At 32.4% G+C, this 27,397-nt stretch overlaps 1 protein-coding gene and 1 pseudogene across 1 annotated transcript in view; one reads left to right on the forward strand and one right to left on the reverse strand.

The window, feature by feature from the left end:
- Positions 1-27,397, reverse strand: part of FOXP2 (forkhead box P2) — a 336,947-nt gene that overhangs the window by 202,525 nt on the left and 107,025 nt on the right. The gene's annotated exons all lie outside the window — the stretch shown is intronic.
- Positions 1,178-1,296, forward strand: LOC118610917 (annotated as a pseudogene).

The raw sequence follows: 27,397 nt of genomic DNA on the forward strand, positions 1-27,397 counted from the left end.
GTTCCTTAAAATTAAACATACTGAAAACTTCAGTTCCTCAGTGGCACTGGCCACTTTCAGGTGCTCAGTAGCCACATGTGGCTAACACAATTGTGTTGGGCAGCATAACGTAGAATATTTCATCATCACAGAAAGATCTATGGGAAAACATTGACCTAGATATGCAAAATATGATATCTAACTGACTTTATTCAAATATGTTTTCACTTATAAAATTTTTACACGTTAGTCATCGATTTAAGAGGTTATTATATTAACAACAATGCATATGTTACATCTTGAATGAATTACTTGCAAGTTATAATTGAATGTATTGATTTTCATATCAATTGATTAAAAAAGCTAATAAATGAGAATAGATTATAATGCTTCAGTTCACAGGATTCTGATAATGGTTAATCTAAATTCACAAGATATTCACTGCAAAGCCTACTTAGGTAGTACATTTTATTAGTATTTAGCAATCAGTTACTACTAATGATAAAGTTATAGTAATCAAGTAAGAATGCATATGTCTTATTTCAACTCAAAAGGAAAATATCAGCTCAAGGACTAAGATATAAAAAGATATTATGCTGAAAATAGGTGTACCAGAACTAATTCTTTTTCCATCTTTTGTGTTTGTTCTTTTAGACCATCCTGACATGCACAAATAGAAACCATAGCTAACCTCTGAGTAGCTGGTGACTTTTTTTTCTGAGTTGTAAACTGTTTTCAATAGATCTGGGAAGAGTGTAAAGGTAACTGGCTGAAACAATATTAATAAAATGGAGGGTGAAAGTTAAAAGAGTTTGTAAAAGAGACTGAGGGAAAACACCTAACATAGTGGCTTGTAGTAGTGCTGAATAATTAAAGGGAAGAGAAAGAAGGGAAGAAGGGAAAAGAAAATGAGGAAAGAAAAACGAGAGGAAAGAGGGAGGAAATAGGAGATAGTAAAGTCACAAGATAATGCCATAGGAGAGCTTTAAAGTTAAAAAGGAAATCTAGTTAGATATACACAAAACAAAAGCAACTCATAAGACATAATATAAGCCATAGTAAAGCAGATTGTTTAAAGTTTGAATTTTATTCATGGTATAACCATATATAGGCAAATAGTAATCTTGATATTCAGCCAGGAAATAAAAATAGAAATATAGAAATGAAAAGAAGATTCCATCTTAGAAAGGTAACACAGGTCTATGACCATGCCGCCTTGAACAAACCCAATCTCATCTGATCTCGGAAGCTAAGCAGGGTCAGGCCTGGTTAGTACTTGGATGGGAGACCACCTAGGAAAACCAGGTACTGTAGGCATAAAAAATTAAAAAATAAGAGCTTGTAAGCTGCAATCTGTGAGGTCAACCAAGGATTGCCTTGCATAAAAAAAAAGAAAAGTAACACAAAGAAGTAGGACAAAAGCACGAACAAATAATAAATATGCCAGGAACAAGGACCAGCAATAGGTAAGTAATGATCCACACACTAAAATGGAAAGTACAATAGTTCACAAAATCTGACAGAACAAACTCTTTTTGTGATCAGACAACCAAAAGGCCATTGTTCTCAGAGGGCAAACAAAAATATGCAATGGAAAAAGAGAAATCAAAAATTTAAATCATTGAAAGTAAATAAAAGAAAAATCTATCTTGTTTGTGTTTTAAGGCAAATTCAGGCTGGTGAAATCATCAAGCAGCACTATTTTTAAAACTCAAAGATAGGTATGATTATAATGCAGCATTTGCAGGAAACCTATGCAATAGTGGAAAGGCTATCAGACTTTTTTAAAAAATAAAATGCTAGAGGAGAATTTTTTTGTTTTGTTTTCTAGTCTTTTTTTCTTTCTCCACATCCAACACAACTTATAGATGACACAATCAAATAAATAACTACAGTATATTAAGACAGATTCAAGGGAAAAGGGGTGGTGAGGGTTGGGGTAATGGAATACAAATCAAAATCTCCAGGGTGAAAGTAATTCCCTAGCACACTCGTTCACACTCCCGCATCCTCCTCCCATCAAGATTCTAGAACTATAATGAATTTTCTTGTCTCTTTGATACCGTTTTTGACTGCCACTGAAGCTATTTCTTATGTACAAATCATGCCCTTTCTTTTCATTTATGAGAAAATTAAAGAAGAAAAAGAATGAAATAATGCTTAACACTTAATGAAGGTAACTGGTATTTTTCATAGTATATGAAAGTTGTTATCTAATCCAAAAATCTCACTAAACCAAATTTGAAGACATTGAAGCCAAAAAAGATTATGATTTTCCCAACATTACATATTTACTATATGAAAAGCTAAGACCGAGTGACAGGTAACTCTGTCAACATTTTTACCTCAACACAATATCTTAATTTGCTACCTAAGTTTCACTAACGTGTCAGATAACATAATTGCATTGAATTAGGTAACAGAAAAAGGCAAATATGTGTTTATTTTAAAACACAGAAGATTCTGAAATACAGTCCAATTAGGCTAACTACTGGGTGATTCATATTTCAAATTGTTTCATAAGATCTGGAAAACATAATGTTGGTTTTTTTTTTTAATTTTTAAAATGTTAATTAGTTTCAAGTATACAGTACATTGTTTAGATACCTATATAGTTAGTAAAATGATCCCCCCAATTGCTCCCTCCCTCCCCTGACCCTCCACCTAGCCAATGTATTAATGCTAATTGCATTCCCTATGCCGTGCTCCCCATCCATCAGCTATTAATCTGTACTTCTTTAACCCTTCACCCCATTCTCCCAGCCACCCCAAACCCCTCCTCCCCTCTGTCGTTACCAAATTGCCCACTGTATTTGTGAGTCTGTTTTTGATTAGTTTGTTCTTTTTATTCCTTAAATTTCGCATGTAAGTGAAATCATATAGTGTTTATCATTCTCTGTCTGACTTAAAATACCTTCTAGGTTCGTCACAGCAATATCTTTTTCCATTCCCTTCCTTTTAATACGTAGGGGTCTTGTTTCCTTATCCTTTCGGCCACTTTATCTTTGGGTTGGAGCTCTGAATTCTTTTCCATTTAAGGTACTCGTTGATAGGAATGTAGTTGTTACCATTCTTTATTCCTGTTTTGATACGTTTTTTTTTTTCTTCTTAAAGAAGTCCCTCCAACATTTCCTGTAATTCTGCCTTGGTGGTGATAAATTCCTTCAGTTTATTTTTGTCTGGGAAGCTCGTTATCTGTCCTTCAACTCTAAATGATAGCTTTGCTGGAAAAATTATTCTTGGTTGTGGATCCTGGGTCTTCATCCTGTCAAATATTTTTTGACAAACCCTTCTGTCCTGCATAGTCTCTCTTGAGAAATCAGTTGCCAGTCGTGTGGATGTTCCCTTATATGTAATTATTTGTTTTTCTCTTGCCGCTTTTAATATTCTTCCTTTGTATTTACCCTTTGGCAATTTAATTATGATGCGTGTTGGTGTGAGGCTCTTTGGATCCCTGATTTTTGGAATCCTCCGAGCTTCCTTGGGTTTTATGTCTATTTCCTTCACCAGATCAGGGAAGTTTTCCATCATTATTCCTTCAAATGGCTGTTCAACATCTTGATTTTCTTGAGTTACGTTGATCAGATGAATATTTGGAGCCTTAATAGTATCCCATAACCTCCTTAAATCATCTTTATAGTCTTAGCATCTTTTTTCTTGCCATTCTGTTTGAGTGTCCTGGTTGGCTTTCCTGTCCTCTAGATAAGGCATGCCATCCTCTTCTTTATTCACTTTGTCTATTCCATTTAATATACTTCTCAGCTCAGATAATGTGTTCTCCATTTTAGACTGGTTCCCTCTTATAATCTCCATCTCCATTTTTATCTCCTTGTTGGAGTTCTCTACATTTCCCAAAAGTTTACTGAGCATCTCTAAAACCAGAGTTTTGAACTCTGCATCTGTTAGAATACTTGTCTCCATTTCATCTGGATCTCTGTTCTGTTCCGTCATGTGGTTCCTGCTTCTTTGTCTTCCCATTTTGGCCGCCTTTCCATGTCTGTTTCTATGTACTAAGCAAAGCTCCTAAATCTCCCGGTCTTATTAGTGTGGATTTGTGAAGTAGGTGTCCAGTGGCACAGTCCTGAGAGGGGTTCAGCTGCAGGCCAAACTTAGCCCAAGCCTCTGCCCCTCTGGGGCCATCTGTTAGGGTTCAGCGAGCAATCCACAGATGCTGTGTTTATAGTTGCCTCAAAAGGCCACACCAGAAACCGAGGCCAGTTGCCTCTACCATTCTGAGTCTCAGTAAGGAGCACCTGACTCGCTGAGGATACACACCTGGATGTGGCTTGGGTGGGGGAGGGGGGGCAGGTTGGGGGAGGCGGGGTTTCAGGGAATCCTCTGGGCAGAGCGACCTCTGTTATCCATTTTGATGACGTCACAGCTATGATGGTGCTGTGTTAAGAGCACTGGGAGTGGGGAGGGCTCAACAGAGAATAATGGATTCCACTGGCACTTCCATATTTAGTGAGTCTTGCTTTGACCCTCTCTCTAACAATATCTCCCTATAAGTCCCTGGTGACCTTTGTATGCAGCCCAATGGGCACTAGTGCTCCAAGCAAGCAGGTGCGTCACTGTAAAAATCCACTCTCTGACACAAGCCCTTTAAGAGTCTTCTGCTGCTACTGCTGCTGCAGCCTTGGTCTCACTCAGCTGCTCAGTACCAAGCACCCTCTCATCCTTGCCATGGTCTATCTTCTGCCATTGCAGGGTGCTTTCTTGTCCATAGTTGTATGGCTTGTTCATCTAGATTCCAGGCAATTTTTCCTTGCTGCTCCTTGTTTCCATCACAATTTTGATTTGATCGCCAGAGGGATGAACAGAAGCTCTATCATCTATGCCCTTTTTTCTCCAACATTACGTTTTTAAGTAATGGTTTATGGAGTTGTTTCAGACAAAAGGACTCTAGTTCACTTAAGATAAGTAATCTTCTAGGTTCCTTGAGTGCTGACTCTTCTTTATTCCTATTTGGATACTCAGGGCCTGCCACAATTCTTGGCATATTGCAGGAGCTCAATTAACATTTAATAAACAAACAAATGTGGTCCTCATTGCTAAACTGTTAAAATAAGGCAAACGACCACCACAACCACCACACAGAAACTTCGAAATTAGCTGCAAAATCATTCTAAAAACGTCAATGGCTGTTTACAAGTGTAGAAATGGAAGCTTAGCCCATTATTTTTTCTTTCATTTTTTGATAACTAATTTGAACAACTGAGTTAAGATTTGAAAACAGCTTTTTCAGAAACCAAAAATAACATTAAAATATTAGGAATGATGTGAGTTCGAGAAAACTCAAGAGAAAAATTTCTGGACCAGATGTAAAGAAATATAACTTCTGCTTTTGATTCTATAATGCTTTGCCATTTTAACTTTTCTTCAGTTTTCTTATATGTAATATGAGTATGGGAGTATTGTTTTGATTTTAATATACAAAGGATATGAAAGCAGCTAGTTGCCAAAGATGGTTCCTCCCAGTGGTTCTTCCTCTCCCTGCATGTGCAAGCTGATCCTCCATCAACAGGTGGAGAGTCCTTCCCCTCTCCTCTCGAAATGCACTATCCTTGAGTGACTTACGTTGCCCAACAGAAAAGTGTCAGAAGTATTTCTGAGCATTTACTGGCTGTTTTTGCCTTTTCTCTGGTTAGACAGCTGTCTGCTGAGCAGATCTGGCTAGTGGGAACAGTGGGGGAGATAAGAGGCAACAGAGGTACACTGAGAAATTGGATATGTGGTTGAAGCTTTCTTGGAAGTTCAAGCCCAGCCTCATCTCCAGATGAAGTTAGCCAGCCAGCTGTGTGAGTGACCCCAGCCTTCATTGAGTGGAGTAGAGGAGTCACTTAGCTAACATCTCCCAGATCCCTTCCCCAACCCACGTAATGGTAAAGCAGCAAATTATTGTTGCTTTAAACCACTAAGTTTAGTTACAAAATGATAGCTATAACTCAAATAGTGTATTTGAACCTTTAGAAGAGTCAAACAATTTAGAAACTACCAGATTTTTTCTGAAAATGCAAATAAATATAATAGTCAAGATAAAAGATCACAGTTAAACAATTGTAATCAATTGGAAATGCTTTGAAATATGATTAAAATACTACTACAACAATTAGCTTTTAAATCATTTAATTCCTGTTGATTAAACAAGAGATGGTACTCATACTTTCTTCCCCTGGAAATTTATGTCAGATGATGTTTGCTTGAGTAACACATTTCCATGGGCATATTCAAGATTATCTAAATTCTTACAATGGTAGTTAAAGTATATTGAAATACAAGTAATAAGGTTATCTACATCAATTCTAAATTTTATATATAAAACCATACCTATGCATTACAACTATATTAACAATACATTCTTTTTCACAGTGTCAAATTATTTAAGCCACGTGTCACAGATGAGCAAGGCTAATGATATGTTATATATTTTAGTTTAGATTGTTTTGCCATTCAGCTGAAGTTGAGTTTTATTTTGGATTTATTTTCCTCTGACTGAAGTTCTTTTTAGTACTGTTATTACTTTATTTTTGAAAACTTTTAATTTTTGTTCCTCGGTATATTTGGAAATGGAGAACAGAATTCACTTGCTTTGTGAAATTGTCATCTTTCTAATATGAAATGAGAAGATATTTTTAATATGATTTGCTCTAATGCTACATAAAACAAGGCTAATAGTTAAGATTTAAAAATATATGTGCATTAATTAGGAATATTAGTAGTTTTTATTTTTTCAAAAATTATACTTTTCTATGTAAGTGAAGTTTCAAAGTTTTGTGGTAAAATACTCAAGATAACAAAGCTGGTAAGTGTCCAGAGTTGAGTTTTCAACAAAAGTCAGCTTAATTACAGTATCCATGGCTTTCTCATTGTTTCACAGTGCCTAAGGTTTACTCTCTAAAACTGCAATTTTCATATCCGTGCATGGCTTCACGGCACGCCCTTCAAACCTCTTTGTGACCTAACATCATCCCACTCCCCATTCTAATCAACTTTTTACTTAACTCCTTCTCCCACTCCTTCCCCAAACCTTGTCCCAAATTCTAGTGGGTTAGAGATGAGTGGAGAAATAATTTCAATAAAAGTGGTAAGTGCAATGACAGAAATGCATTCAGTATATTACTGGAAGAAATGACATAACTTTTGGGGGAGAAGTGAAAGTGAGGATAAGGGCTTTCAGGGAACACTAATCTGGATCTTAACGGATTGACAGATGAGTAGGGGGTAACTAGATGAGTAGTTTAGGCTTATAGCCAAGCATACATGGAGCACAAAATGGCATGATGTATACAACAAAATACATTTCTAGTGTTAATGGAACACAAAATTCAAGGTAGCATGGTGAGACAGAAAAGACAGACGTGGGTGTTGTTATGTACTGAGGAAAAAGCTATGGATTTATCACTAAACAGGAAACTGTTAAGGAGTTTTTAAGGGAAAGATTGGTAGAGTTGAATTTGTTTTTACATGAATCACCCTGAAGCAGTATGGAGAATAAATTGTGGGTTAGGAGGAAGGGCTGGTAACAAAAGTGAGTAGGAAAAGAATACAGTTAACTATCTAGGTAATAGTCTGATAAACATATGTTCCTTAACTACTTATATGGCAAATTGTGTGCGTGTTGGCGGGAGTGGGGGGAGTATAAAGAGGGTGGGTAACAGAGCTTGTCAACATGGTATCTTGTCTAAAGTCTAAAAGGCGCTTCTTCCATGAGACACTTTATTTTCCTCTTTTGTAAAACTATCAAAATATATTGATTACCTAAATACAAGACACTTTACCAACAGTACCTAAAAATCATTAATAAATCACATTTATACTCCCTTGGATAAAGTGTCTTTGTGTGGTACACAATCTTCATGATGGCAAACAGTTCCGAATATGGTTAGGAAAAAAAGATTGTTTATTACTGGTTAATAGAGTGAGTTGGAAGAATGAACAAAAGTTAACTTGATTACCTGACTGGATGTTGTTACCATAAATTAGGCTAAAGAATCCAGAAAGAGAAAAGCAGATGGGGGTAGAAAGAGATTTTAGTGAATTCAATTTGGGACTCATAAAGCTTAAAATTCCTAGGGAATATCTTAATAAAATGTTTACTAGACATTGGATATGTGCATCTGAAACTCAGGGGAAAAGTCAAGAGTAAAGTAACATTTATAATGATGAGATTGCTGAGGGATGTATCATGGAGTGAGAAGAATAACAGGAGGAGGAAGTAGCATTAGGGAAATAGCAACATTAAAGGTTGATAAAGAAACTCCCACAGACAGACAAAGAAAAGTCAGAGGCAGAATGAGGATCAGGGACAAATAACTGCCAAAGAAAACAAAGGACAAGAGACTTAACGAGGTGACAATGTTATAGGAAAAATCCAGTTTGCAAAAAAAAAGACCAATGGAAAAGAGCTTTCTTACTCAAATTTAAATCCCTGGCATCTGACATTGGTTCTCAATGTTTGCTGAAGAGATATATGAAGAAACATACATCATACTCTGTTTTACATTATTTTGCTTTTAGAAATGGAGGGTGACGATGTGATGGAGTAGAAGAGAGTTGGAAAGGCAAAATAACCTATGTTTCATAAGCTCCTACAATGTACCAGATTCTGTGCCAGGAGATTTCATACATTGTTTCGGTAAAGAAGAGAATATTCGTATTGTACTGATAGCAAATAAAAAAAAAATCAGAGGACTTACATGCACCTTAACAAGTCATTCAATGATCAAGCGGGATTAAACCTAACGTCTACTTCTGAAGTAAGGGTCCCTGGTTCTCTCTACTTCTGTCACTGACTAACTCTGACAAAATGGAAATTTCTTAATTATAAAAAATTTACAAGAACTTATAATAGATGATCTCCAACATCGTTTAATATTCAAAGCTGGAATATCCTTTGTACTGGTCATAATTAACATCCCAATGTGTATTTTCTCTTGGCAAGACTTCAAATTCCCCAGATAAATTTGGACTTAGTTTTCTTCTTCTGCAACTATTTCAGAGAGTTCTGAAGACAACAGAAAGTCAATATTTATTTTAAATAAGTGAACAAGTATTTGTAAAGGCAATTTGTTCATTAAACACTTTAATTAGCTCAAGAATTATTGCATATTATTAAATTATTAGAATATTATTATATTATGTTATCAGCTTACATAAGTCGCTTAGATTTGTAAAGAAAGCAAAGGCTTGTAACACATTTTGGAAAAGTTATCAGACATCTAACATGTCTACTATCTGTGATGAAGAAGTAGAAGACCAAGCAAAAATGCCAAGGAATTTGATAAAGATTATTTTTTAAAAGCTCTTCATATTCAGATCGACAAGGTGACACACACTATTTATTACTTAAATAATATCTTAATACACACCTTTGTATTCAACTGCATTTTTTGAAAATTTAAGAGAGGTAAAATTTCTTCACTGTGAAAGACTAGAAAACAGGCTTTATTTAAAATTTAACTGATCATCTTAAAGAGATGCTACTACAGATTTGAAAGTCAACTTTCATATAAAAGTCACTGGAATAGAGCATACTATTCAATTAATTTTTAGATCTCTAGTGAAGTAATATGAGCTATACTCATATCTTTTATGAAGTACATCAAAATAACTTCTATGACAGAGAAACAGCACTTACAAATGTCCTGGAGTAGCTTAACATAATATACCAAGATGTGCATTTAAGAGCTTCTATTCAAATTTATCTGATTTTCTTCCAATAAAAAATTTTAAATGACATGTGACTAATACAGTGTGACACTGGTTTGAATTAGTGGCTTGCTATCAATTTGAAGATATTTATAGGATGGCGTCTGAAGGAAGAAATTCAGTTGAGATACTGTCAATTTCACTTTTTAGGGAAAAATGGACAAAAGGAAATATATCATAAAGGCTTACTGCTAGGAAGACACAAAAATGATGAGACCTGTATATAAATATGACAATATATTATTAAAAACATGCCTATAATTACAGTATATATGGAGAAAATACCTAAGTTTCGACACCAAGAAATGTTGCACCTACTATGATTTGTAATAATTAAATACTCAGAGGGCACAGTAATTGTCTGAGAATGCTATTTGTATAAAGGATCATTTAAAGATTTTTAAATTTAGGTTATCAAGAAGAACCAGAGATGAGTGAACTTGCTATAGAGTTATAAAGTAAAATAAAAATAATATTTTTTAAAAAGCTTAAGGAATTCAGATTTTAATTTATAGAAAAGACATATGGAGGGCAGAATGTTAATGATTATACTTAAATGTATTATTCTGCATAAAAAAAATATTAGGTGTTACCTAGCTCTAACATAGCACTACAAATCAATGGAAAACATACAGCCAAAATTAAGGTTTAGAATTTAACAAAGCAGGAGGTTAATATTCTTAGAGAAAAGATATAGAATTCGCTCAATGACTGTCTTCTAATCATTAGATTTATATAAGAAGCTGTTTATTTAATTCTGCCATTTAAATTTTATACAGATATTTCATGTCCTATCTGAACTCTTGATTGCCCTGAAACACATGTTTTGCTCCTGACTAGTTCTAATCATCTTTCAGTCTTAGCTTAAATGTCATTTTCTCAATCTAAAATAGATGTCCTCTGCATTCCTTTCTCGTTATAGCTTATCATTTTTATCTAGAGCACTTACTGCAACTTGCAATCATCTACTATTGTTGTTTATGTATTAAACGGATACCCTAAGCCAAATATCATGGTAAGTCTAAGCATATGATGTAACTCTCTCCTTAACTGGGTTGTAAGCTCAAAGAAGACAATCACATATCTACTTTGCTACGTCTTATATAATAAAGCTGAATAAAATGAATTAGTTAATAAGAGAAGAAAGGATGAAAGAGAGGGACTTCTTGGTGATAAGGGCAAGAGCAAGGTACAACCATTTGAGTATGTATTGCAGGAAAATTTGGACATTTTATATCTGTTTAATTTCCCTATCCCCTTAGAGTAGATGGTATTATACTCATTTCAACAAACAATAATTCGAAGATTAGTGGGTTCAGTCCCTAGCCCAAAGTCAATAGCTGATAATTTATAAAGGTAAAATTCAAACCCATATCTGTATACATTAAAGCAAATATATTTACATTCTATCTCAAGTCTCTAAGTCTACAGTTTATGAAAATAAACATGTCAAGAGGTCATTTCAAAAGTCTTGTTTTTCCCTAACAGCACAGTATTACCTGAAAGAGCAAGCATTAAATTGCTTCCCCAGTTCTACTGGAAAAAACAGGTAATTTGTGTTTAGCAATATTTTCCACTTTTATCTCAAAATTTAGTTATATGTAGAAAATAAATACATTTGTTGATGGTTATAAAACAAACCTTGAGACCTTTTATTAGGTAATATTTTAAGACATTTAAAAATGTAACATTGTGTTTTAAGAATAAACTTTTCTCATTTGAAAATGACTTTTATATTAAAAATGATACATCTCAAAAAATTGAATAACCAGGTATTTCAAATGAAATGAAACAGTAATAATGAAATGTTCAAGAAGGAATAAACATACATTTTAATTATTTAATATGATTCCTGAATATATGTTATCTGTTAAACTACGAATTCCTGATGTACTTTGAGGAGTTTCATTGTGTTCAATAGTAGCAACAAGTTTTTTTAATCATAAAAAATTCTCTTATCTTTTTGTTACATGTATAGCTGTTCCCAAACACATTATTTAATTGATGTGTATTACAGAAAATATCTGCTCTGGATACTCTTCAAACAAAGCAAATTCCACAGGAGACAAGGCTACTAAAACATTGTAGCAATATGACCTCCTGACTGAAACTTTTCTGAATGTGCATCACAAAAGACCTCTGACACTTGTCATTTTCAGAGGCTAATGAAAAAATTTCCAAAGAATACCACAGGCTGCTTGAGCAGAAACTGGAGAAATTATACACTCACATTTCAACAAATTTTACCCTTCTTAAAACTACATATTTTGTTTTAGACCTGTTCTTACTTTTTTAAAATCCAGAAAACTCAATTCATCACGTTTATATCCTATCTCCAACAACAACTGCAATTTTTCATATGAGTCTAAAGAAGAAATCTTGCACATCAGGTATCTTATAGCTTCCCTGAATAAACTAAATCTACTTTAATATTTTAAAGAAAACTGTGCACTCAGAGAGGACATATATTTTGGTTAAATGTATCAAAAACTTGTAGTAATCATACACCTAATGCAATTGAGTTTCAAGCTAATATTTGCTTACAAAGCTTATTGATATTTGCAAATGAATAATTTAATGCAAATGTGAACATTTGCAATGACCTAAAAATCTAACATCTCTAAAATCAGGCAAACTAGTTTGATATTTAATTTCATGTTAATTTGTAATTCAATACATAAACATATACCTGGATGATATGTATACATGTGGTTATGAAATTAATTATATTTTTGAGAAACAAGAGAGCTTCCTTAACAGACTAATAAAAATATTAATATGGATTTATTTCTAAAGATTTTTTTCAACATGAAAAATTAATTATTTCAGCTCACCTAGATTTACTTATATCAGACAATGGAATACAAGGATATATACATAGCAATTTCAAAAGTATATAGCAAAATTGAATACAAATAGAGGCATATGGGTTGAGGTTACAACCAATTAAACTTGGAGAGCTGAAGTGAACTACTTACAAAGCTGGCAGAGTAGGGACTAAAACAGTGTATTTTAAGCCAGAAGATTGGTGAGTGCTCAAGATTCTGTTCAAAAAAGATGAGAGGTGGTGATAGATGAAGGCTGAAGAGGAATCTTTTACCAGCCATGGCTCAAAATCACAGAATAAACCATCCACAGATGAGGTACATAGAGCTTCTATCACTTGTAGAACCAAAACTCATCCATTTTGCAGGAAAAAAAAATGTTCTTGTTGGGAATTGTATTTTAGGGGGAGGAAGAAAAGTAGGTACAAGTGTGCTTTACAGTGTCTCTTAGATGCATTTAAATATAATGATGTACTCAAAGTTTATATTTATGGAAATAAAGCATTATTTGGATCTTCAATTTTAAATGAATACAATGCTTTATACATTTTAGTTTATTATAAAGCAGTACTTAGGCAAGTATAAGCCATATTTATCCTTGATATTTTAGACCCTTTATCTACTTAAGGAATCTTTTTATTTACATAAATTCCTTAAATAAAATTGTAAATAATGTAAACATGATGAGAGCTAACACGTATATATAGTTTTTAACACATGTGAGATACTATCCTACATCCTTTATGTACAAAAGCTCATTTGGTTCCCATACCAATCCTATGAGGATACACTATTATTATTTTCACTTTAGAGATGAGAAAACTGGGCCCGGAAGAGTAAAAGAAAGCAGACTACTTTTACGAAAATACTTACTGAGACTGTTAAACTTTAAATTAGTATATTAAAATCTTATACCATAGTTTTCTAATTTTAAAATATCCATCAAAAATATTTCATTCTAGTAATTTCTCAACTTACAAAAATTTATCTTGTTCTGCTTCTAAAAGTTTAACAGACCAGTGTATTATAAAATATAACTGACCTCAAAAAATGAAATGACAAGTATAAGAGGCAAGAATTTGCAAGTAATCGAATGCCAAGTTCATCCTCACAAGTGACGTATGTCATCTTGTTTAAAGCTGCTTGTCAGAAGACCATTCCTTATCCAGAGAGTAGAGTGGCTAAATAATTATATATTTCTCTAGAGCTGTACTGTACTACCAAATATTAACATGAAAAGGCTAGCAGCACCGCTAGGGGTCTAGCAGGAAAGGACAACATCAGGAGCTGAAAAAGGCATTAACTTCAACTTTAAATTTCATTTTCCTGGTTTAAATTAGATTTTTTACGTTATTTAAATGTAATTTTATTACATTTACTATATTATAGTGACACTTGAAGTGCAGCTATTGTATGAGTCTGCCTGTGCCTCAGGTACAATATAAACTAAAGCTTATAACTCAGCTTTGAAAATTAGCTCATGAATCAAAGGAGATATAAAGTCTAAGCTTCAAAACCCATCTTTATTTACCAGATTTGCGAGAAATCCATTTGGCTTTTATTAATATCAGCAGTTATTTTTAAAAATCACATTTTGATTTTCTTTACACTCTTAACCATTCCATTTACCAGAGACTGCTTTTCTCAGCTACTTATACCATGCCACAATACTTACAACTAAAATACAAATAATAAAATTACCAATGATGACAGAATTTTACTCCTCCAAGTTCACAACATACATACATGAACATTGCAGTGAGCTTGCCTATTTAAAATTTATTTAATACTCAATCTATAAGGAACTGAAAAGATAAAATACATTTTTATTGCATATAAGAACACAAAGATTAACCCACCTTAAAGTAATTCTTTTTTCATCTACTGGAAATCACTCTAAGTTTCATTCTAGATCTCAGACGCATTCAATCATTTGCATTCAACAAAATTTATTGTGCATCTACTTATCGTGTAGGATAAACCCTGAAATAGGATTCAGAAACATGGTCTTCACCCAACTAAATAGATGTGAAATAAATAACACATCTCCAGAATGTTATAAAAGGAGGAATCCACTCAAGGTGGGTGTGTATTTCTGTGTGGGTAGGGAACAGGCGGATACATCCTCCCCGAAATTACTTTAAATCTCAGATTTGAAAGATGAGTAGGAATTCTACTGGTCAAGGGTGAAGGATTAGGGGGCTGGAAGATAGGAGGAAAATTTTAGTGTGGTGTGCATGTGATCTGGGCATAGAACAGCTTGTTAAAAGGATCTAAGAAAGGCAAGAGTGAACTTGATTACCATGGATTGCAGAAAGAGGTTCACTGTGACTAGAACAGTGAAAGCACAGGGCAAGATAAGGATAAATAAGGCACGATGGACCTTATTCGAAGTATCAAACAGAAAGACTCAGAGGAAAAAGAAAATGGCATGATCAAATCTAGATTTCAAAATATCAACTAGGAAAAGCAGATGGGAAAGGGTACTGATGCCATAATGAGAAGGAGGAAGAATGGGTGATGGCACTTGGGACAGTGGGAAGCAGACAGAATCAAAAGATATTTATGAAGTGGTATTGAAAATGATTAACCATAGATTGGATTTGAGAATAGGGAAAAGAAAGGGGACAAGAATCTTGATGCCTTCTTTCATTAGTGGGGTGGACTAAGGTGCCATTTAGAAGATGGGAAACAAAGAAGAGGAGACATTTGGGTGAAAGAATAATGATTCTGCTTAGGTCATGCTCAGTTTGACGGGCTAGAAGATATATAGATAGAGATGAATCAAAAACATTGCGGGGACTATGAGATTATTAAATTAGAACACAGCTATTAAACCAATTTTTATTTTACTTGGGATCTATTTACTGGCATATCATGAATAGGAGTTAGGTTTTAAAGAGAACTATCTTAATCTTGGTTTATTTAAAGAGGATACAAAGGATGGCTATATAAAAATTGTTGTATGCATATTTTTTTTCCAATTATAGCCTAAGTTTTATTGTTTGCTCTGCTTGTTACTTAATTTTAATGAAAGAGTCATTTTGGTATATTTAATATTAATAGACTATAGGCCCCTAGAGTGGAGATAATTTTATTGTTTTTTTTTTTCCTCTCTGTACACAAGCTCCTGAACATGTTGGAAATAGTAGATACTCAATGGATGTTTGCTAAATGAATGAATGATAAAAATAAATAGTATATTTAATTATAGTAGTAAAATTATAAAAAGTAACTCAGAGGCAAATGTGAATCTTACTAAAGAACTTGATGACATAACACCATTTCTAATCTTGTTTTGCAAAGACTTTAGAATTGCAATTAAATTACAAATGTCTATAATTTCTGAAGAAACCTAGGAATAAAAATGTTTATCTGCAAATGTAAATCTGCTAATTTTAAAACGATGCTAAAAGTATCTTAGAAATATTAACCTTATCATTTAATTCTTCTTAATTTTAAACTTATTGTTCAATTCTTAATTTTTAAAAGGCCAAAAATTTAGTTAAATTCACTGTATTACATATTGATACTTGATTCAGAAAATATTATAGGCCAGTATGATGTGTGAATTTCTAATTACAATACCAAATTGGCTATCGTATCTTCACACATGTAATTCTCTTCATCTATGTGGGGCTAATGCTTAGAAAAGTAGGATGAAAATCTTCTTAATATCCAGATTTCATTGTATTGGACACTTAAATAAGGTATGTTTTTTTAAGATAATTTCTTCAACTTTTTGTAAACACTAAAAACAACAGGACTATGGTCATGTAAACCTTTATAAGTTTTGTATGATCTTTTATAATAATGTAAAGCTTAAATTAGAAACTCTAAATATCATTTTATTAACAAAATTTTCAACAGAATGCACATGGTTAATGGGACTTATTATTTTGACACTTTCTCTCAATCTACATAATCTGAATTTTTCTGTCAGTTTTCTGTCAATTAGAAGACCACTTACATAGTTGAAAATAGTTGATAACCCAAAACATAGGACATAATATGCACTTTCGGGCTTTGGAACAGCTCAGCTTTTTGGTATACTTTCTTTGATTTTAAATAAAATCAACATTTGGACTCTCAATTAGAAACACAACACACTAAAAAAAGACATAAAAGGAAATGAATTGTGAAGTTGGAACTGATCCTAAGTTACATACTATTGAAGGCCAATTTATGTCTTGTTTAGAAAAGGGTCATCATAACACTTTTAAGGCTTGACGCCCACAGCAAATCTCTTGTTATTTACAGAGAATAAAAAGCACAAACTCATTTCCTTAATAAGCTTCTTCAGTTCTTCAAATAGTTCTAAGAAATGCCAAAGGCTTGCCTTAGTTAACAAGTACACAGATAATCCAAAGTACAGCAGTGTTAGCTAAATAATATTTGATCCCTGAAGATGCTGTTGGTGGCATTTTAGTAACTATAGAAATGTATGAAGTATAAATTTTAGTAATTCTCACAGTATTGAGTGAGCTAAAAGAGCTTTTATAGTAATTGAAATATCTGAATAGAAAAATAAGCCACTGGCTCCAAAATATGCAAATTTGTTTTTCCGTGTGCTAATTGAGCTTCCAGAGGAATAACACTATTTTCTTCTTTCAAATTATGTGTAATTTTATATAAAATAAAGAATACATAGTAATCGTAGAAATTCAAAATGCACAAAGAAAAAATTACCCCTCCCTTGGTTACCTAGAGATAACCATTATTAACAGTTTTTCTATTCTTTATTCTGTAAAAATTTTTAAACATTAACTGCAATTATTCAATATGCTCACCATATAGACTACATTGATTATTTTAAATGTCTTTTTTAATTACAAAAGTAAAGAATTTGAAATATACAGATAAAGTCGATCTTGAAAATTTGACAATCTTGAAAATAAATATGTTATTTAGTTATAAATATATTTTGAGTACTTGTTCCCAATCCAGAAATTGTATGTGCAATTAATTTAAGTATAATTTGATGCATGCTAAAGAAGCCAATACTTGTAAGATTGCATTAAAACACAGTAATTCTTTCAGAAAATAATTTCTACACTAGGGAACAAAGCTGTACAATTGAGAAGGAAAGGATAGGGCCAATCTTGGGTAGGAGAAATTATTAACACATGTGAGAAGTGTTTCACAAAACACTATGGGTGAGCCTTTATAATCAAGTACTATAAAGGTGTGGTGATTTCTTGCCTATTTGTAGTCAATGTTTTGCCAGCTCCTTATCCATGAAAAGATTAAATGCTTGATGTTTTTCAGACTTTGCCTGTCTCTTGGTTAGATTTCAAAGAGGAATGTTGAACTGAGAATCAGAATCAGGCACACAGAAGCTCTCATGTTTATTTAACAATCATTATCTAGCATCAGTTAGACAGTGGATGACCAATGACCACTTGTATTTATAGCGATGCTAAGTTCTTTTATGAATACAGAGGTAAATGATATAAACTTGAGTCCTGGCCTAAAACATCTTACATTCTAGCTGGAGATATAAAACAAATAAAATATGCATAATACAAGACATAATACTTATTAATTTCATTCTTTACTATCTTTTATTATTATAGATCTATGAGAATTGCCTGAAAATACTGAGACAATGCATATTTTGTCTACTGAGTGTTTACACATAAAATACATGATCCTTTTGCAATCACTTAGAAAAGTTTCAGAACGTTGTACAGCACGTGTACTTCATTGGTCACATGTCATGCATTTTGCTGTCTAGCCTATAATAGGTATGATGGAATTAACCATGGGATGAACCCGAAGGACTACTATCAAGGCAGTTCTTTGCTCTTCTCACAGTCTTTCTTGGAATTCTTTACATTTGAAAATGGAGTTTCCCCTCACTCTGTTTTAATCCAAACACATAAAATGTTAACTAGCTGCATGAACTGAAAATACCAATTCCATTTTCGGTTCCAATGACATAAGAAAGTACTATGTAATGGTGTCGCCAATTTTTTGGCTTTTTAAAAATAGCTATAGTAAGCTATAATATACATACAATAAAATTCACCCATTTTAAGTGTACGATTTAGTGTTTTTAAAAAATTTAAAGTTGTACAAGCACGACCACAATCCAATTTTAGAACATTTCCATCCCTCCAAAAAATTCCTCTTGTCCATTTGCAGTCACAGCTCTTTCCTACCTCTGGCCCCAGGCAACCACTAATCTACTTTCTATTTATGTCAATTTGTCTTCCCCGGACATTTCATATAAAATGGAATTATAAAATATCTGGTTTCTTTCAGTTAGCAAAATGTTTTTGAGGTTTATCTATGTTGCAGCAATATATCAGTACTTCATTTTTTTATTGCTGAATAGTATTTCAGTTATGTAATATTTATCTATTCACCAGCTGGTGAACATTTGCATTGACTTGGGCTATTATAAATAATGCTGATACACACACACACACACACACACAACTGTGTACACATATGTTTTCATTCTTCAGGTAGATACATGAGAGTGGAATTTTGGGGTGGTACAGTACATGTATGTTTAATACTTAAGAAACAGCCAAACTGTTTCTCAAAGTTATTGCACCATTTTATATTCCAATCAAAACTGTATGAGGGTTCCTGTTCCTCCTTATTCTTGACAACACTTGTTATTTTCTGCCTTTTTTCATTTACAGCTATTCTAGTGAGAATGCAGCAAATGTAAAGTAGTATCTCATATTGGTTATAATTTAAATTTCTCTAGATGTTGAGCATCTTCTCATGTGATTATTGTCCATTCACATACTCTTTGGTAAAGTTTCTATTCGAATATTTTATTCATTTCTAAATTGGGCTATCTATCTAATTAGTTATCAATGTTCTTTATAGACTGTGTTAACACAAATTTATGAACATAAAGATTCAACTGATGGCAGTCATTATCTTTAAAAGTGTGCTAAATTTTAAATAAATAATTTAAAAATGTCAATGATTCTTGACCTAAGGTGCAGGGAGTACATATCTCAGTTCTTTATTTACTCATTGCTGTCACTATCACAATGACCAGTTTTACAGCATATACACACAGGTGTAAAAACTAGGATATCGGTTGGAGTTAGGATTAATAAAATTGCAGATTTTATTTTTTGGTTAGTAATCTGTCCAAGCCTGTGCATCTTTCCATGACATATTTCAATATCAAAGGTCCAATTTTTTTTAACAATTTCTACGATTATTATAGATCACAACAGAAATTTCTTCATCACTCCACCTTTCTTTACTTTATTCCTTCCTCCATTCTTTCTTGCTTCTCAAATTAATTCTCTTTTACAATCAGGCGTTACTTAACAACTTCTAGTACTACTTTATTCATTATTCTTCTAAAATATTTGTTAGGGTTGTTTGATATCTATTAGACACATATCATTAACAATCTCTTTAGTTTCATTCCATACTAGACTTTGTCTTAAAATAACTTTGTATTGGGAACATCATCTAATAAACTTGATAAACTGTAACATTTGAACACTTCAATTTTGGAAACTTCAAGTGTCAAATCTCTAATCTTAAGAATTTCTATTAATTGAAAATTTTGATAATTATTATAATAATTATTATTGTTAGCATTGATGTACAGTAGTCTATCAAGCTTAGTCTCTATAGAATAGCCATGGATGATGTATGGAAAATTCACTAAATGAATAAGTAAATTTTTCCATATTAAGAATTCCCAAATTTCAGCTAGGGGGTCACTTATTTTAAGTTATGTAAAGTAAAACCATATTTAAGTAAATATAAAATTGTAGGTAGTTCTATGAAGACTTTTTAAATAGCTTTATTGAAAAGGGTCATTTTCTGATCTCTAAACACTCCTACCATACAAAATATCTAACACTATGCCAATAACTATAAAACCCTGAAGTCACTTAATAATAATACAATAAGGACTTTAAGGATGAGTGATTTCTATAATACGAGAAAACAGGTGAAGTGGCTGGCTATACAGAAATGAAATCTAAAGCCTGCATTCATATACCATAGCATCCCCCAAAAGAGAGATGTGTCTTAGAGTGATGGAATTTTATTAAGAAAACTATATTCACCATAAATAAATGTCTTAATTATTTAAGTAACTACGAAAATTATCTATGAAATAGTAATAAAGGGAGCGAATGTGTGGTCTTTGAAAGAATATTGGATTTAGGGTTGGAAAACTTGAATTTGAGTCTTACAATGTGATTTTTGGACAGGTAATTTAATCTTTGAGTCTCAATATTCTCATCTATAAAATGGGGATCACATAATAGCTATCTACCTCACAGAACAGTCTAAAACATTATATTAATGTATTAAAATTATTCTATAAACTTAAAAGACATATGTGTATGTCTTTCCCTTATTATAATTATTTAAAAACAGGTTTCTAAGTATGCTGGTAAATTGGGAGGTGAGAGGATCTATTTATTATGAAAACAACAATCTTTATTGGACATTTCTAACCAAAGATAAACTATAAAGCTAGTATTACAAAATAATAGTTTATGATAACTTAGAAATCAACACAATGATGTTTATTGTTGCCATAATATCACATCTCAATTTGAATACATGATTATGTCATTAGAATTGAATTTTTCTTCACAAATAATTAGAATTAATGATAAATCGACTAAGGTCTCTAAATTTGAAGAATATTTGTGTGCAGTTCCAATCCTCCAAATATGTAAAGCCTCAGTTGCTTATAGGTAAGAAACCTGAGGCTCAGGAAAGTTATGTAACGTGCCTTAGTTCGCACAGTAAGACTGAAATACTTTTACAACAGCACATCCAACATAGTAGAATCATGATATTTTAAAATTTTGAAGGTGGGAGAGATTCCCCACTCTAGTTCACTTGTTTTTCACGTGAGAAAACTGGTAACTGATGTCCAGAGAAATGAACTGACATTTCCAAGATCATACTGGTATAGGAAAAATTTAATACAAGAGAACAAATTCCCAATTTAAAGAACCTCCCAAATAAATAACAGATTAAATTAATTTATACTAAGATATTTTGTCTTTTTTAAGGTATCAGTTTCATTGAAATGATTACATATTCACAATTTATATTTGAACTATTCTCACATTAAAAAGAGAAATCAAACAATATTTCTTCTTCAGGTCACATGCACAACCTCCAGCTTTTATGTTTTAAAAGCAAGCTGTATTTTTTGCTCTAACGCTATGATAGTAAATGGGTTGCAATCGATTAGTTTGTTTGATGGTTAAATATGTATTTTATATTGGGCAACTGAGCCCAGAATTATGGGCAACAATATCAACATTAATTTTTAAGGTATACTTCTCATTTTATTTTATTTTTGAAAGCAAATATACATTTTTAAAAACTGCATCTCCTGACTCAAAATTCATTTTTTATTAAAGATGTATCTTTATTTTTTGTGTGCAGTATTTACATCAAAATTATTCTTAAGCAACTTTCTCTTTGAAAGGAGTTTAATGATACGAGTGAGAAAATTTCTATATAGTGATGTTATCTTCACCAACAAAACATCTTTATGTTCATTTTTTATTCCTCTCTCTGTTTCAATGAATATATGTACACTTGGTAGCTGTAGCAATGAATATATTCTTATTTCACAAACTAAATAGTTTCGCTTGAGCTTAATTTAGGATAATATAACTTTAAATAGGCATGTGAGATTTCTTCTGTTTCTGAATTAAGGGCATACCTGAAATTCATGACACCTCTACATATATGTCCCACCTATTATCAAAACACAGCACTACACCTGATGGGTGAGGAGTAGCTAACTTTTCAAGAGGCTCTCCTCTGACTTTACAGATAACATTCAAAACAGAAGAGTCAACAAAACACACTCCAATTTCAGGCCATTTCAGAGGCTTAATTGGGGGTCGTGTATAAAATTTCTCGTAGAGTCATACATAACTAGAGCATAAGATAATTAGTTCTATGCCCAAATGAAGATATAAGGCCTCAAACATCACACAAGGTAATTGTAAACTAATGCTGCTCAATAGAAATATAATGTGAACCACATATGTAATTCTAAATACTGTCACAGCCACATTAAAAAAAGTAAAAAGAAATATGTAAAGTTGATTTTAATAATATGTTTTATTTAACCTAATACATTCCAAAATATTATTGTTTTAACATGTGATCAGTATAAAATTATTAGTGAGATATTTTACATTCTCCCTTTTTTATTAAGTCTTCTAAATCTACTGTGTATTTCACACTTACACCACCTTTTTAAATTCAGAATAGCCACTTTTAGGCGCTCACTTACCATGTGTAGTTGGTTAGTAGCTACTGAATTGACTGAGCAGATCTAGAGAATCTCTATAAACTAGCGAAAGCTCAACCAGACCAGGCCTGGGCACACATTCTACAGGTCTATAGAGACATGGGAGTGAGATGTTAAGTACCTTCTTTCTTTTCCTTCAGGCAGTTGGACTAGGGTAATTGCATATTTGACAATGTAAAGACAATATAAGGAAAGAAGATTTTATTACCTGGTTTAATTCTTACAGCCCATTTTTATTGAGCACAAACCATATATGTGACACTCCTCTAATCTATTAAGTCACTTAATCCTTACAATACTCCTGTGAAGTAGGGTCTGATCTTAGCCCCATATTACACAAGGTGCCTGGATGGAAGACCTTATGGAAGAATTGCGATCAGTTGTTGCAGACGTAATCACATTCTTAACAAAGGAAGAGAAGGAATGCTCTTGTAATAATAATAAGCTATTTTTTAAAATGTAATGATCATCTAAGTCATCTCTTCCATGTACAGTTGGTAGACTTTGGGGAACTCCTGTTGCCCAAATAGTACAAATATTCTTATAAGCTACTAAGGTTTATTTTAATGCATCTCAAAATAACACGAGATTTAGGAAATTTGGATATAAGTGAAGAGATGCTCGAATCACATGCAAAACGATTTTAATAACAATATAGTATGCGTCAATAAGATACCATCGGTCCATAGATGGGGAAATCATATAAGAGATAAATATTGAATCGAAAAGGTCAATAAATTGAAGACTGATTGCATAGCATTGCAATGTGAATAAAGAATGAGCATGTTTTCACAAAATCAGTTTTCTCTCAATTATCAACCTAAACATAAGAACTATTTGCAGAAGCTATCTTACTAATGTATCAATTCCCAATACAAAGGTATAGGAAATAAAATAAGCTCATAAAATGACACACTATAGAAATGCCCTCTTCACTTTGATTTTAACTGTTTAACTCAAACTCATTATTCAAATCTTCAAGGCATCCTTGACCACCTCACTGCTATCATTGTCTATAGTTTATGCTTTCAAGTACTCCTTTGAAGTACTTGTCGGTTACAGTTGTACATTTAAATATGTGATTATTTGGCATCTATATTTCTCACTAGATAAGTTTCATGAAGGCAAGAATCATAGCAGTTCTTGCTCAATATTTTATCTGCTAGTAAAGTGCCTAATACATAGTAGGTATTCAATAAATATTTGTTGAATAAATTAATATATCAGCTCAGTATTTTATATGCATAATTTTATTAACTCCAAAAATAATCCTATTAGTTATTTTTACTTTTAGTTCAAAATGAAAATAAACCTCAGGTTAAGTCCAAGTTTAAGACCCGAGACCACATAGCTAATAATTGGTATTGAACTCTAGTAGTTTGATTCTCTTAATCACTTTTCAAAACCCTAGCCTTGTTTTATTTTTAATTCTTCCCTGTGCTTCACAGCCTATACTCAGCCCGAGTATTATTATTGACTCGATATCTTAAATTTATTTCTTTTTCTTTTTCTGCACTGCCTCTACCAAGGCCACACTGTAATAAAGTTGTCTTCTAAAATATAAATATGTCATAATATTTCTAACTGTAAAAAAAATGTTTCATGGTTGTCCAACGCCTATGAATAAAAGTCAGATTTGCTTGGCATACCCCACAAAGTTCTCCAGAATCTAGACTTTGCCTACCAACCACCCCAACCTCAACTACAATCAATCTCCCAAATAGTCTTTGCATCAAAGTACCAACTGGTCCCCAATATTCTGTGCTTTTTTTATGCCTGCCTGTCTTTGCATACACTTTTCCTTGTACCTAGAAATCCTTCTCCTCTTTCTCTGCCCATTGATCCCCTGCTTTATCTTCATGACCTAATTAAAATATTCTTCTTAAAACCTTTCCTGACAAGCCAGGTTGGCTGAATCACCCCCTCCTCTTCTCTGAGTCCTCACAGCACATCTACTTCTGTCATAGCATGAACATCTTCTATACTGAAAGCTGGAAAAACGTTTTCCTCAATTTTTTTTCTTTTCAACAATTAGTGAAAAATAACCGGTTCATAGCTGTCGAACTTAGCAAGTGAATAAAGAGAGTTCCTAATTTCATATAAACAATTCAAATTAAGGCAACTTCCATATGAGAATATTAAAAGAGTATTCAGTTATAGAACAGTTTTGCATATGAGTGTAATACTTTAGGACACAGTAGTTAGAAGGAGTGGATTGGCCATGAGCCATGTGAAATTTCAAGAGAAAGCAGAAAGCCTTTCCTTTAAAATGTGTATATCGATGGAAAAGAATGATTTTTGTATATTATCATTAAAAAGTTACAATTAATTTCAAGTATTAAGAACACATGTAAAAAAGCTATTCCAGGAGATTTTTATGAAATCTGTGAGACAGCAGATATATATTTGTGGAAGGCATTAAAATTTGGCAGTACCAGTTAAATATTCTCAGCTTTTTACTGAGAAGCTATTTTATATGTCCTATTTTTTTCCTTAACAAAACAGGCTGTTCCACTGTAAGAAAATGAAAATTACATAATAAAACTATAAATTGTCTTTTTTACCCTCATCTCCATATCCCTCTAAAAAAACAATACAAATTAGGAAAATTTAGTGTGAAAGCCACATAGAAGCATGCAGGTAAAATTTTACATATTATTTTTTTTCTATTATTATCTGTACTAGCACATGTTTTAATAAATGAGAAATAATATATTTTTTAAAAATTAGAAAACCACATTATAACTTTTTTCTAATGGTAATCATCACTAAATTTATCATGAAGCATTTCACATGGCATCTGCATTGTTCATTTTTCTATTACAGTACACTAAATTATCTTACATTAGTTATACTTTAGTATAAGTTGAAAAAATACTTTAAGAATACTACTTTAATTGTTGTATTAGAAGTCATTTGTAACGATTTTGAATAATAATTTACCTTTGCAACTGCTTATCATTAACTGCATAAATGAGTAAAGGAGAATGTGTGCATTTATAATTTTATAGTAAAGATGTTTTCATGAGAGGATATCCACATATGACCAAAAAAATAAAAAAGAGCTAGTAATATGTATTTTCCACTGAAATCAATGGGAAACCACTGGACTCTCTTCATTACCGTTGCTACTTAAATATTAAATACATTACGCACTTCAACGCCATGGTGTGCTTTTTGGTTTTGCCTTTGTAAACTGTCATTTTAAGCATCCATTATACAGTTGTTTGTATTTATTTCAAAACAGAAACTAGTGCATTTATATTTAATTTTAATTTATTTTTTTGTATTGCTTATAATCTATCACATATATTTCATATAATAGTTAAAGCAAGTTACTAAAAGAATGACTATTCTTTCAACAGTTGCATTTATAAATCTATTCCTTGTTTCACAATTTATTTTGCTTTAAGATTGTTAAATTTACTACTAAGTATCCATATGGTGTAACAACCAAATTTCTGCACCTTAACCTTCCAGACATATATTAAAAGCAGTAGGGTCAGAAATATACTGATATAGAATATATTATTTAAAATGAGAGCTAAAATCAAATCTGAATTTAGAAGGCATCAAGCATTATATAATCCCAGAACAAAATATGAAAATTTCTCATTAAATCTCAGTTATTTATCTCTCTGCTTTTTCCCTTGTAAAACAACAGATATTCTCTTTTAATATTTTTGAGCCCCAAATGGAGTTCAGCTAAATTTGATTTCCAGGAAGGTTATTTGACAATAATGCTGTAGCAAGTACATCTACTAGAGAACACTGGAATGCTGAGAATGAATAAAAAGAAGTCAGAGAAACTACACAACTGTCTCAAGATGGGAATCATCTATTCAGTAAATCAGAAGTCAGTAATAACACAGAGTACATTTGTGTATCCATGAGCCATTTCAAGACAGGGATCCAAGTACTTCCCGCCCCACCCCAATACAATGTAGCTATAACATACTTACTTCTTTACATTTTAAACAGTTACTCCTCTTAGGTCAGATGCATTTAGAAAATAAGGATAACATTTTAGCTGCAGATTACAAATTTCTGAGATGTTTTATAAGCATTAATTACTAATGTTCACATAACCCATTCTTCAAACTGGGAGTGATCACTTAAATATTAATAAAATAGTTTTAATACTATGAAATTTGTTTGCTTTTAACTGTCAACCAGGAGACATGGATCTCATATATGTATATATCTATGGTCAGAGCAAACTTTTATGCTGGCTGCCTTATTTAGTTGAAATATTACATTAAGAGTCTTTTAAGGCACATTTACACCTAGAAAACCAGTACAGTTGCTTCCTTTTGCTATTCTCTCCAAGACTATTATAAATATAATCTAACATAAAATTTGACCATCTACAGAAGTGAATGAATATTTTAAATGCTGGTATATTTGGGAAATGAAAGTATATTAATATTTCCATGTGATATACTTTTGGAGAAAGAGCTTCAGGAATTTTTCAACTAATTTTGGGAAACAAAGAGCATCCTTTTAGAAAGACCATGAAAAGGTTAGATTTTTTGCCAGTAAGTATTTGTTAGACTTTAAATTAGATTTTATTCATTCAATACAAAATGAA

Source organism: Rousettus aegyptiacus, unplaced genomic scaffold, assembly GCF_014176215.1.
Source record: "Rousettus aegyptiacus isolate mRouAeg1 unplaced genomic scaffold, mRouAeg1.p scaffold_m13_p_13, whole genome shotgun sequence".
NCBI classification, from domain to species: domain Eukaryota; kingdom Metazoa; phylum Chordata; class Mammalia; order Chiroptera; family Pteropodidae; genus Rousettus; species Rousettus aegyptiacus.